The following is a 13,744-nucleotide window of genomic DNA, read 5'->3' as shown; positions in this document are numbered from 1 at the left end:
TGCTCTCTTTGCCCAGAGCGTGCTAGGGCTGTCCAAGAGCATACTGGAGAATGAAAAGTGTATTCTATTGGTGTCCAGGATTGTATTAGGGGTGCCCAAATTTTGCGAAGGTCGTTCAAGGGTGTGATAGGGGTGAGCAAGAGTGTACTTGGGGCGCCCAGAGTGTGCGAGGTATGCCCAGTGTGTGAGAAAGGTACGATGGAGAGTGATCAGTTTTCCCAAAGCGAACTAGGGTGTCAAACACTGTGATGGAGAATGACACGAGTGTTGTACGAGTGCCCAAGAGTGTGCTAGGTGTGAGCAAGTGCGTCATAGGGGTGCCCAAGACTGTGATAAGGGTGATAAAACATGTGCTAGCCTGTCCGAGTGTCGGCTAGGGCAGCCCAGGTGTGGGTTACTTTGTACAATTGATTGATCGGAGTGCAAAGGGTGGGCTAAGTGAGTCCAGAATGGTGTTAGGGCTGCCAAAGAATGTGGTAGAGGCGGTCAAGTGTGTGATGGCAGTGCTCAAGAGTGTGCTAGGTGATGGCAAGTGCGTGGTAGGAGTGCCCAGATTATGCTAGGGTTGTCCAAGTGCATGCTATGGGTGCGCAGAGTGTAATAGGCATGCCCATGAGTGTGCTGGAGCGGCACTGAGTATGTTGGGGGTATCCAAAAGTGTGCTAGGGCTGTCCATGCATATGCTAGGGGTGGCCAAGAGTGTACCAGGGGTGCCCAAGTGGGTGATAGCAGTGCCCAAGGGTGTTGCCATTCATGTGCAAGAGGACGGCAAATGTGTGCGAGGGTGCCCAAGTGTGTAATAGGGGTTTCCAAGACTGGGCTAGGAATTGCACAATTATGTAATTGGAGTGCCCAAGCGTGTACTACGTGTGGCCGAATGTGTTCCAGGGCTGCCCAGAGTGTTATAGGGTGACTAAACTTGTGCTAGAGATAGGCAGTAGTGTGCTATGTTGTCAGGTTTGTGATGGGGTGCCGAATATGGTTGCTCAAATTTCTGCTTCTTGTGCCCATACTGTGCTAATGTGCCCAGGAATTTGATAGGTGTGCCCAAAATTGAGATGTGGGATGGCAGCACTATGATCAGGGTGCCCCGCATGTCTCGGGTTGCAGAGGTGTGTCCTAGGGGTGTCCAAAACGTGTGCTACGTGATGGCAAGTGTGTGTTAAGAGTGCCCTGGTAGTGCCGAGTTTGTTCAAATGCATGCTAGTGATGCAGAAATGTGCATTTGGGGATGGCAAGAGTGTGCCAGTTTTGTCCAAGAGCGTACTAGGGGTACCCAGAGTTTGCTAGGTACGACCAGTGTGTGGTAGAGCTGCCAAAGAGTGTGCTCGGTGTGCACAGAATGTGCGTGGTCTGTCCAAGATTGTGATTGCGAATGACAAGACTGTGCTATAGGTGCCCAAGCGTGTAATAGGAATGAGTAAGTGTGTCCTGGGGGTCAAAAGAACAAGCGAGGTGTGACCAAAAATGTTCTCCGTATGCACCAGTGTGTTCTAGCTGTGCCCAGTAGTGCGATAGACAATGGAAACAGTGTAATAGTCGTGACCAAGAGAGCACTGGGGTGCCCAGAAGTGTTTTAGGAGTGCTCAAGTGTGTGATGGAGGTGGCCAAGGGAGTGCTTGGTGTGCTGAGTGTGTGATAGGGAGCCCAAGTGTGTGCGAGGTGATGACAAGTGTGTGCTGAGTGCCCAGATTGTGCTAGGGTTGTTCAGGTGTATTCTAGGGGTGCCCAAGTGCATGCTAAGGGTGCTAAATAGTCCACATGGGGCACCCCAGAGAGTCATAGGGGTTCCCAAGAGTGTACTAGGTGATTGCAGGTGTGTGCTAGTGTGTCCACATGTCTACTAGAACTGCGAAAAAGTGGTTAAGGTTCACCAAATGTGTGCTCAGAGTGCCTAGAGTGTGCTAGGGCTGCCCACGAATGTGCTAGGGTTGCACAAGTGTGTTCTGGCGGGTGACCAAGGGCGTACTAGGGGTGCCCAAGAGTGTGATATGTGATGGCAAGTGATTGCTGGGAGTTCCCAGGTCTTTGCTGGGGGTTAAAGGAGCGCCCAGAATGTTCTAGCATTGTCCCAGTATAATAAGTGTGTTCAGGTGTGTAATGGGGGTGCCCAGAGGTTGATAGGGGTGCCAGCGAGAGTTCTGGAGAGTGTACTCGGGGATTGCAAGAGTGTGCCAGTGGAGTCGAACAATGTGATGGGTAGCACAGATTATGCTAATGGAGCCCAGTGTATGAAGAAGGTGCCAGCGAATGTGATCAGTGTGGCCAGAGTGTAATAGGGGTGCCCAATATCCTTCTAGCTGTGCTCAAGAGTATGTTAGGGGATGGCAAGGGTGTGCCAAGTGTATCCACGAGAGTTCTGGTGTGCCCAGAGTGTAGTAGTTCTGCCCAAGTGTGTGCTAGGTGATGATAAGTGCGTAATCGGAGTGCCCAGATTGTGGTAGCGTTAGTCAAGAGCATGCTATGGGCAACCATGTGTGTGATAAAGGTACTCAGCGTGTTGTGGGGGTGACTAAACATGTGCTATGTGATGACAGGAGTGTGCTAGGGTATACCAGTGTATGCTAGTGGTGACTAGGTGTGTAATGGGGGTGCCCAAATGTGTCTTTGTTGTGCCCAGAGTGTGCCCAAGAGGGCACTCGAGGTGTCCAAGAGTGAGATAGGGGATGCCAGCAGCATGATAGGCGTGCTCAAGCGTGTGTTTGGCTTGCAGTAGTGTGTCCTAGCGGTATCCAAGTGTGTGATAGGTGATGGCAAGTGTGAGATAAGAGTGCCCAGATTGTGCTCGGGTTGTTCAAGTGCCTGCTAGAGAACGAAAACTGCAAGGGGTGCCCATCAGCGTGATAGGGGTAACCAAGAGTGTACCAGTGGTGTGCAGTGTGTGAGAGGGGTGCCCAATTGTGTGCTAGGGGTGAGCAAGTGTGTGGTAGGTGTGCTTAAAGTGTGATAGGGGTGGCGAAGCATATGCTAGGGGATGGCAGGAGTGTGCTACGGTTTCAATGTGTGGGCTAGTGTATCCCAAATGTGTGTTTGTGCCCAGAGAGCGCTCGGTGTGGCCAGGAAGGTGCCAATGGTGCTCAAGAGTGAGCTAGGGATGGCAGCAGTATGCTATGAGTGCCCGAGTGTGCTGGGTTACAGAAATGTGTCCTAAGGGTGACCAAAAGTGGGGTTGGTGATGGTAAGTGAGTGCTAGGAGCGTCGAGATTCTGCAAGACTTGCCCAATTGTGTACTAGTGATTTCCAAGAGTGTGAAATGCGGTGGAAAGAGAATGGAAGGGCATGGCCACGAGTCTGCCCAAGTGCCAATTTGAGGTGCAGAAGAGTGTGCTGAGTGGCCAAGCGTGTGCTGGGTGGCCAAGTATGTGCTAGGGCTACCCAAGAGTGTGCTTGTTTATGGCAAGAGTGTTATACGGATGCCCACGTGTCATTAAAGTTACAGAAGAGTATGCTGGGGCGGCCAAGGGCGTGCTAGAGTATGGCAAGGGTGGGCCAGCGAAGCCCACAGAGTATCAGGGCTTGCCAGAGTGTGACAGGTGTTGCCAAAGTGCCCAGGAGTCTGCTAGCGATGCCAAGAGCATGCTGGGTAAAGCAAGAAAGTTCTAGGAGTGGCCAAGAGTGAGCTAGGGGTTCTCATGAGTGTGATGGGGATGCTAGTAATATCAAACAGTGTGTCATGTTTGGCAACAGTCTGCCACGGGTGTCCAGAATGCCCTAATGACAGACAAGTGTTCGCAAGGGATGGCAAAGGGTATGAGAGGAGTGCCCAAGAGTGTGCTATGGATACCCAAGAGTGTGATAGGCGTCCCAAATGTGTTTTACGGCTGCAGGAGTGTTAGGAGTGTTCCAGGGGATGCCCACGAGTTTGATAGATGTGCCCAAGCATGTGCTGGCCGTGCTCAATTGTGTGCTAAGTGTGTCCAAGTAGGTTCTATGGCTGCTCAGAGTGTGATAGGAGATGGTAAGCGTATGATGGTTGTGCCCAAGAACGTGCTTGGGGATGGGAAGCATGTGCTAACAGAGTCTAAGAGTGTGCTAAGCGTGCCAAACAGTGTGCTACGGATGCCCAAGAGTGTGCTGGAGCATAACAAGAGTGTACCAGGATTGCCCATGAGAGTGCTAAGGGTGCCCAAGATTGTGTCAGGGGATGGCAAGAACGTTTTGGAAGTTCCTAGACTGTGATAGTGGAGTCCAAGAGCGTGAGAGGAGTGCCCAAGTGTGTGATACAGCTGCCCAGAGTGTGCTAGGGCATGGCCGGAGTGTTCTGGTCATGACCAAGGGTGCCCAAGTGTATGCTAAGTGTGCCCAAGTGCAGGCCATGAGATGGAAAGAGCGTGCTTAGAGTAACCAAGGGCGTCATAGGGGATGGCATGAGTGTGTCAGTGGTGCTCAAGAGCATGCCAGGTGGGGTGCCCAAGAGTGTGCCAGGATTCTCAAGTATGATAGCTGATGTCAAGAGTGCGACAGGTGTCCTTAAGTGTGCGATGGGGGATGGTAATAGTGTGAAAGGAATGGCAAGAGTGTCCTTGGGGATATCCAATAATTGCATTGTGGTGACCACGAATGTGCTAGTAGTGTCCAAGTCTGTTCGAGGGGTGCCCAAGCGCCTACTAGGAGGGCCCAAGAGTGCGCCATGGGCACCCACGTGTGCGCAAGAGGGTGAGCAAGAGAGAGTGAGGGGTGGACAAGAGAGTGCTAGGATTTCACAAGTGTGATATGTGTGCCCAAGAGTGTAATAGGTATACCCAAGATCGTGCTCGGAGTGTCAAAATGTTTGTTTGGGGTGCGATAGATTTACCCAAGCATATGCTCGGGGATGGAAAGAGTGCGCATGGGGATGTCAAAAGTGTTGTGTCTGTGCCAAACAGATTGGTAGGTGTGACAAAGAGAGTGCTAGGGATGTCCAAGTGTATGTCCGGGATGTCCAAGAGTGTGATTGGGTTCTCAATAGCGTGAAAGGGTCTGGCAAGAGGGTGACAGTGGGAGCCAAGAGTGTGCCAGGATGCCCGAGTATGTTAGGAAATGGCAAGAGTTAGCTAGGGGTGCCCAAGAGTGTCACAGGTGGTTACAAATGTACTGGAAGTGCCCAAGAAATGGAAAGGTGTTCCCAAGACTATGCTAGGGGATGGCATGACTGCATTAGGGGTGCGCAAGTGTGTGTCAGGGGGTAGCAATATTGTACATGAGGTGCTCAGAGATTCCTAGGGGAACTCAAGTGTGCAGGATGGCTAACTCTTGCCATTTGCTAACATACTCGGGCACCCTGGCACACTCTTGGCCCCGACTGTCACCCTCTTGAGTACCCAATCACACTCTTGGACATCCCGGACATACACTTGGACATACCTAGAATTCTCCTCGTCACACCTATCATTCTGTCAGGCACACGAACAACACTCTTGTCAAGAGTGTGCTGTGGGTATCCAAGAGCATGTTTGGTATGCCCAAGTGTGTGGTCAGAGAAGGCGAGTGTATGCTAGTGTTATCCAAGAGTGCGAGGGGATGGCAAAAATAGTATAGCGGATTGCAAGATGTATTAGATGTGCCCTCGTGTGTGGTATGGGTGCCCAGGAGTGTGATAATCGTGAACAAGAGTGTGCTAAGGAATGGCAAGATAGTGCTACGGGGTGTACAGGTTCGGAATGGGGTAGGCAAGAGATTGCTCGGGGTACCTGAACATGTGACAGCTGTGCCCAAGTGTTGCTAGGAGTTCCCAAGAATGTGCTTGGGGATGTCAAGACTGTGCGAGAGGAATGCAAGAGTGTAATAAGTGTGCCTAAAGTGTGATAGGGCTAACGAGGAGTGTGATAGGTGTGTCCAAGTGTTTGTCAGGGATGCCCAAGAGTGTGCTCGGGTGCCCAAGAGTGTAATAGATTATGGCAAGAGTGCGATAGAGTATGGCAAGACAGTACTACGGGTGCCAAAAGTGTACCAAGGGTGACCACGAGTTTGTTGGGAAATGGCAAGAGTTTTCTAGGGGTGCCCAAGAGTGTGCCCCTGGATCATGACCCCACCACCGAACATCAAGCCACTGTCCACCGGACTGTCACTGACATCAACTCCTCAGGAGATCTTCCCTCTACAACTTCCAACCAAATAGATCCCCAACCCCGGACAGCCCGCCTATCCTTCCTTCCTAAAATCCACAAGCCCTTGCAGACTCATAGTTTCAGCCTGTTCCTGCCCCTAAGAACAAAGAACAAAGAAAATTACAGCACAGGAACAGGCCCTTCGGCCCTCCAAGCCTGCGCCAATCCAGATCCTCCACCTAAACATGTCGCCCACTGAACCTATTTCTTCCTATCTTGACTCCGCTGGTCCAATCTCTTCCCAGCTACATTTATGATTCTTCTGTCGCCTTGCATCCTTTTGGCAATATCCAGTTTCCTGTCTCTAATATCCTCCTCTTCACTCTGGATGTCCAATCTCTCTACATCTCCCTGCCCCACCAGGGCGTTTTGAGGGCTCTCCACTTTTTCCTTGAACAGAAGCCCAACCAGTCCACATCCACCACCACCACCTTCCTCTGCCTGCCTGAACTTGTTCTCACATTGAACAACTTCTCCTTAACTCCACTCACTTCCTTACAGTAAAAGGTGTTGCGACGGTACCCGCATGGGTCCTAGTTATGTCTGACTTTTTGTGGGATATGTCGAACAATCCTTGTTCTGGTCCTACTCTGGCCCCGTCCTCCAACTCATTTTCCGGTATATAGATGACTGTATTAGTTCCTGCTCCCGCCACGAACTGGAAAACTTTATCAACTTTGATTCCAATTTCCACCATTCTCTCACCCTTTACGTGGTCCATCTCCGACACTTACCCTCCTCGACTTCCCTGTCTCCATCTCTGGGGATAGGCTGTCCACTAGTATATATTATAAGCCCACCGACTCCCACAGCTACCTCGACTACACTTCTTCATACCTTGCCTTGTGTAAGGACACGATTCCATTCTCCCAGTGTCTCCATCTCCGACGCATCTGTTCTGATGAAACCTTCCACAATAGCACCTCTGATAGATCTTCATTTTTCCTCAACCGAGGATTTCCCCCCATTGTGGTTGACAGGGTTCTTATCCGAGTCCTACCCATTTCCCGCAATTCTACCCTCACCCCTTCCCCTCCCTCCTAGAATGGTAACAGGATTCCCTTTGTCCTCACATTCCACCCCGCCAAACTTCACATCCAAATGGTTATTCTGTACCATTTCCGCAACCTCCAGCGTGATGCCACTACTAAACGCATCTTCCCCTCCCTTCAACTATCAGCATTCAGAAGCAATCCTCCTTATTCCCGACACCTCGTTCCCTTCCCAAAGCACCTTCCCATGCAATCGCAGGAGGTTTAATACCTGCTTTTTACCTCCTCTGTCTTCACTATCCAAGGCTTTTGCCTGCTGCAGTGTTCCAGTGATAATCAAGACAAACTCGAGGAGCAGCACCTGATCTTTTGATTAGGCACGATACAACTTTGCAAACTGAACATTGATTCAATAACTTTAGAGCATGACTGGCCTTTTTTGACATTTTATTTTTTAACCATGTGCCCGCTTTTCATGTCGTCAGAGCTGCTCATTATTCTGTCATCAACACGCTCTCTGGACAAATACTTTGTCTTTCACCGCAAGCATCAACACACTCTTTGACTTTGTCCCAGGACAGCTTTGTTACTTAATTTCTCCTGCCCTATCAAACGCCTTCCCATTTGTTCTCTCCCATCCCTCCCCTTCACGAGTTGAAAACCCAATTCTTTTCCAACGTTTGCCACTTCTGCTGAAAGGTCACAGACCTGAAACGTTCACTCTGTTTCTCTCTTCACAGATGCTGCCAGACCAGCTGAGTATTTCCAGCACTTTTGGTTTTTGTTTCAGATTTCCATCATCTGCAGTATTTTGCTTTTATCTCTCTTGCCTCTTCCGGTTTTCTTGGGTCAGAATACTAAACACAGCCTCCCATGTCTCGATCGCTTTACCAAGTCAAGATATTAAACACCACCTCCCTCGTCTCGGCCAGTGTTACCAGGTTAGGATATGAAACAGCATCTCACTTGTTTCGGTCAGTGTTACCGGGTCACAATATTCAACATAATCTCATTTGTCTCGTTCAGTGTTACCGGGTCAGGATATGAAACACCGTCTCCCTTGTCTTGGTCGGTATTGCAAGGTCACGATAGTAAACACTGTCTTCCTTCTCTCAATCGGTGTTACAGGGTCAGGATATTAAACATTGTATCCATTGCCTGGGCCGGTGTTACCAGATCAGCATATTAAACACTGTCTCCATTGTCTCAGTCGTTGATCCCCGGTCATGCTATTAAACTAGAATGGCAGGGGAACGGGAATCTGAGCAGGGAGACAGAGGAGAGGGAAACAAGGAGAGAAATGAAAGACAGAAAGGTAATAAGCAAAAGTGGAAAGCAGAGAAAACAAGGGCAAGAAACAAATGGGACCATAGTGCAAAATAAAGCAAAGATGAGTAACAATTAGATTAGATTAGATATACAGCACTGAAACAGGCCCTTCGGCCCACCGAGTCTGTGCCGAACATCAACCACCCATTTATACTAATACTACATTAATCCCATATTCCTACCAAACATCCCCACCTGTCCCTACCACCGACCTATACTAGTGACAATTTATAATGGCCAATTTACCTATCAACCTGCAAGTCTTTTGGCAGGAAACCGGAGCACCCGGAGAAAACCCACGCAGACACAGGGAGAACTTGCAAATTCCACACAGGCAGTACCCGGAATCGAACCCGGGTCGCTGGAGTTGTGAGGCTGCGGTGCTAACCACTGCGCCACTGTGCCGCCCTAAATGCTAAAAAGACAAGTCTAAAGGCAGTATGTGTCAATGCGCGGAACATTCACAATAAGGTAGATGAATTAACATCGCAAATAAATATAAATGGTTATGATATAGTAGCGATTACGGAGACATGGCTACAAGGTGACCAAGGATGGGAACTGAATATCCAGGGGTATTCAATTTTTAGGAAGGACAGGCCAAAAGGGAAAGGAGGAGGGGTAGCGTTGTTAGTAAAGGACGAAATCAATGCAATGGTGAGGAAGGATATTGGCTCAGAAAACCATGATACCGAATCTGTATGGGTAGAGCTAAGAAGCACCAAGAGGAAGAAAACGTTGGTGGGGGTTGTCATAGGCCCCAAACAGTAGTGGAGATGTAAGCGATGGCATTAAATACGAAATTAGAGAGGCATGCAATAGGGAGAGAGCTGCAATCATGGGTGACTTTAATCTGCATCTAGATTGGTCAAACCAAATTAGCAATAATACTGTGGAGCAGGATTTTCTGAAGTGTGTACGTGACGATTTTAGAAAGCATAAACGGGATTGGGCAAAGTCAGCGCGGGTTTACGAAAGGGAAGCCATGCTTAACAAATGTACTGGCATTTATTGAGGATGTCACTAGTAGAATAGATAAGGGAGAACCAGTCGAAATTGTGTATTTGGATTTTCACAAGGCGTTTGATAAGGTCCCACATAAAGGGTTAGTGTGCAAAATTAAAGCACATGGGAATAGGGGTAATATAATGGCATGGATTGAGACTTGGTTGACAGAAAGGAATAAGGGAGGAGGAATAAATGGGTCTTTTTCCGGGTGGCAGGCAGTGACTAGTGGGGTACAGCAGGGATCAGTGCTCGGGCCTCAGCTATTCACAATATACATGAATGACTTGAGTGAGTGAACAAAATGTAACATTTCCAAGCTTTCAGACGACACAAAACTGAGGTACGGGGGCGGAGGGGTGGGGGGGGAGAAGTGCGGAAGTGGAGGTGCGTGGGAGCGGAGCTGTTGGAATTTCAGCTGTGAGGAGGATGCAAAGAGGCTCCAATGTGATTTGGACAGGTTGGGAGAGTGCGAAAATGCATGAAAAATGCAGTATCACGTGGATAAATGTGAGGTTATCCACTTTGGTTTTAAAAAATGAAAGGCAGTTTATTATAGAACATTACAGCGCAGTACAAGCCCTTCGGCCCTCGATGTTGCGCCGACCTGTGAAACCATCTGACCTCCACTATTCCATTTTCATCCATATGTCTACCCAATGACCACTTAAATGCCCTGAAAGTTGGCGAGTCTACTACTGCTGCAGGCAGGGCGTTCCACACCCCTACTACTCTCTGAGTAAAGAAAATACCTCTGACATCTGTCCTATATCTATCACCCCTCAACTTATAGCTATGTCCCCTCGTGTTTGCCATCACCATCCGAGGAAAAAGACTCTCACTATCCACCCTATCTAACCCTCTGATTATCTTATATGTCTCTATTAAGTCACCTCTCCTCCTCCTTCTCTCTAACGAAAACAACCTCAATTCCCTCAGCCTTTCCTCGTAAGACCTTCCCTCCATACGAGGCAACATCCTAGTAAATCTCCTCTGCACCCTTTCCAAAGCTTCCACATCCTTCCTATAATGCGGTGACCAGAACTGCACGCAATACTCCAGGTGCGGCCGCACCAGAGTTTTGTACAGCTGCAGCATGACCTCGTGGCTCCGAAGCTCGATCCCCCTATCAATAAAAGCTAACACACCATATGCCTTCTGAACAGCCCTATTAACCTAGGTGGCAACTTTCAGGGATTTATGTACCTGGACACCAAGATCTCTCTGCTCATCGACACTACCAAGAATCTTCCCATTAGCCCAGCACTCTGCATTCCTGTTACTCCTTCCAAAGTGAATCACCTCACACTTTTCCGCATTAAACTCCATTTGCCATCTCTCAGCCCAGCTCTGCAGCCTATCTATGTCCCTCTGTAACCTACAACATCCTTCGGCACTATCCACAACTCCACCGACCTTCGTGTCATCTGCAAATTTACTAACCCACCCTTCTACACCCTCATCCAGGTCATTTATCAAATGACAAGCAGCAGTGGCCCCAAAACAGATCCTTGCGGTACACCACTAGTAACTAAACTCCAGGATGAACATTTGCCATCAATCACCACCCTCTGTCTTCTTTCAGCTAGCCAATTTCTGATCCAAAGCACTAAATCACCTTCAACCCCATACTTCCGTATTTTCTGCAATAGCCTACCGTGGAGAACCTTATCAAACGCCTTACTGAAATCCATATACACCACATCCACGGCTTTACCCTCATCCACCTGTTTGGTCACCTTCTCAAAAAACTCAATAAGCCTTGTGAGGCACGACCTACCCTTCACAAAATCGTGCTGACCATCGCTAATGAACTTATTCTTTTCAAGATGATTATAAATACTATCTCTTATAACCTTTTCCAACATTTTACCCACAACCAAAGTAAGGCTCACAGGTCTATAATTACCAGGGCTGTCTCTACTCCCCTTCTTGAACAAGGGGACAACATTTGCTATCCTCCAGTCTTCCGGCACTATTCCTGTCGACAATGACGACATGAAGATCAAGGACAAAGGCTCTGCAATCTCCTCCCTGGCTTCCCAGAGAATCCTAGGATAAATCCCATCTGGCCCAGGGGACTTATCTATTTTCACACTTTACAAAATTGCTAACACCTCCTCCTTGTGAACCTCAATCCCATCTAGCCTAGTAGGCTGTAACTCAGTATTCTCCTCAACAACATTTTCTTTCTCTACTGTAAATGCTGACGAAAAATATTCATTTAACGCTTCCCCTATCTCCTCTGATTCCACACACAACTTCCTACTACTATCCTTGATTGGCCCTAATCTAACTCTAGTCATTCTTTTATTCCTGATATACCTATAGAAAGTCTTAGGGTTTTCTTTGATCCTATCCACCAATGACGTCTCGTGTCCTCTCCTTGCTCTTCTTAGCCATCCCTTTAGATCCCTCCTGGCTAGCTTGTAACTCTCAAGCGCCCTAACTGAGCCTTCACGTCTCATCCTAACATAAGCCGCCTTCTTCCTCTTGACAAGCGCTTCAACTTCTTTAGTAAACCACGGCTCCCTCGCTCGACAACTTCCTCCCTGCCTCACAGGTACATACTTATCAAGGACACGCAGTAGCTGCTCCTTCAATAGGCTCCACATTTCGTTTGTGCCCATCCCCTGCAGTTTCCTTCCCCATCCTACGCATCCTAAATCTTGCCTAATCGCATCATAATTTCCTTTCCCCCAGATATAATTCTTGCCCTGCGGTATATACCTGTCCCCGCCCATCGCTAAGGTAAACCTAACCGAATTGTGATCACTATCACCAAAGTGCTCACCTACATCTAAATCTAACACCTGGCCGGGTTCATTACCCAGTACCAAATCCAATGTGGCATCGCCCCTGTTTGGCCTGTCTACATACTGTGTCAGAAAACCCTCCTGCACACACCGGACAAAAACTGACCCATCTAAAGTACTCGAACTATAGTATTTCCAGTCAATATTTGGAAAGTTAAAGTCCCCCATAACCACTACCCTGTTACTCTCGCCCCTGTCAATGTTCATTGGTTTAAAATTCAGGTATGTGTCCAGAAATAATGGTCAATAAATTTAATTAAGCAACCCATTGTCGAGAGCAGGAGCGGAGACCAGAAGCTATTGTGAGTGGAGACCAGAAGCTTTAGGGGAACAAAGGCAAAGTAGAGCGGAGGAAGCGACGAGGCAATTATCGCCTTTTGGCTTCATTTCTTTGCATTTTTGTGATAAATTGAGCAGTGCCATTTCATGCTACTGGCAGCAAAGAACAAAGAACAAAGAACAAAGATAATTACAGCACAGGAACAGGCCCTTCGGCCCTCCAAGCCTGCGCCGATCCAGATCCTCTCTCTAAACATGTCGCCTATTTTCTAAGCTTCTGTATCTCTTTTCTTCCTGCCCATTCATGTATCTGTCTAGATACATCTTAAAAGCCTCCATCGTGCCCGCATCTACCACCTCCGCTGGCAATGCGTTCCAGGTGCCCACCACCCTCTGCGTAAAGAACTTTCCACGCATATCCCCCCTAAACTTTTCCCCTTTCACTTTGAACTCGTGTCCTCTAGTAATTGAAACCCCCACTCTGGGAAAAAGCTTCTTGCTATCCACCCTGTCTATACCTCTCATGATTTTGTACACCTCAATCAGGTCCCCCCTCAACCTCCGTCTTTCTAATGAAAATAATCCTAATCTACTCAACCTCTCTTCATAGCTAGCGCCCTCCATACCAGGCAACATCCTGGTGAACCTCCTCTGCACCCTTTCCAAAGCATCCACATCCTTTTGATAATGTGGCGACCAGAACTGTACGCAGTATTCCAAATGTGGCCGAACCAAAGTCCTATACAACTGTAACATGACCTGCCAACTCTTGTACTCAATGCCCCGTCCGATGAAGGAAAGCATGCCGTATGCCTTCTTGACCACTCTATTTACCTGCGTTGCCACCTTCAGGGAACAGTGGACCTGAACACCCAAATCTCTCTGGACATCAATTTTCCCCAGGACTTTTCCATTTACTGTATAGTTCACTCTTGAATTGGATCTTCCAAAATGCATCACCTCGCATTTGCCCTGATTGAACTCCATCTGCCATTTCTCTGCCCAACTCTCCAATCTATCTATATTCTGCTGTATTCTCTGACAGTCCCCTTCACTATCTGCTTCTCCACCAATCTTAGTGTCGTCTGCAAATTTGCTAATCAGTCCACCTATACTTTCCTCCAAATCATTAATGTATATCACAAACAACAGTGATCCCAGCACGGATCCCTGTGGAACACCACTGGTCACACGTCTCCATTTTGAGAAACTCCCTTCTACTGCTACTCTCTGTCTC

Source organism: Heterodontus francisci, chromosome 33 (genome assembly GCF_036365525.1).
Source record: "Heterodontus francisci isolate sHetFra1 chromosome 33, sHetFra1.hap1, whole genome shotgun sequence".
NCBI classification, from domain to species: Eukaryota; Metazoa; Chordata; class Chondrichthyes; order Heterodontiformes; family Heterodontidae; genus Heterodontus; species Heterodontus francisci.
The sequence above is the reverse complement of the archived record's forward strand: the minus strand, read 5'-3'. Positions refer to the sequence as shown.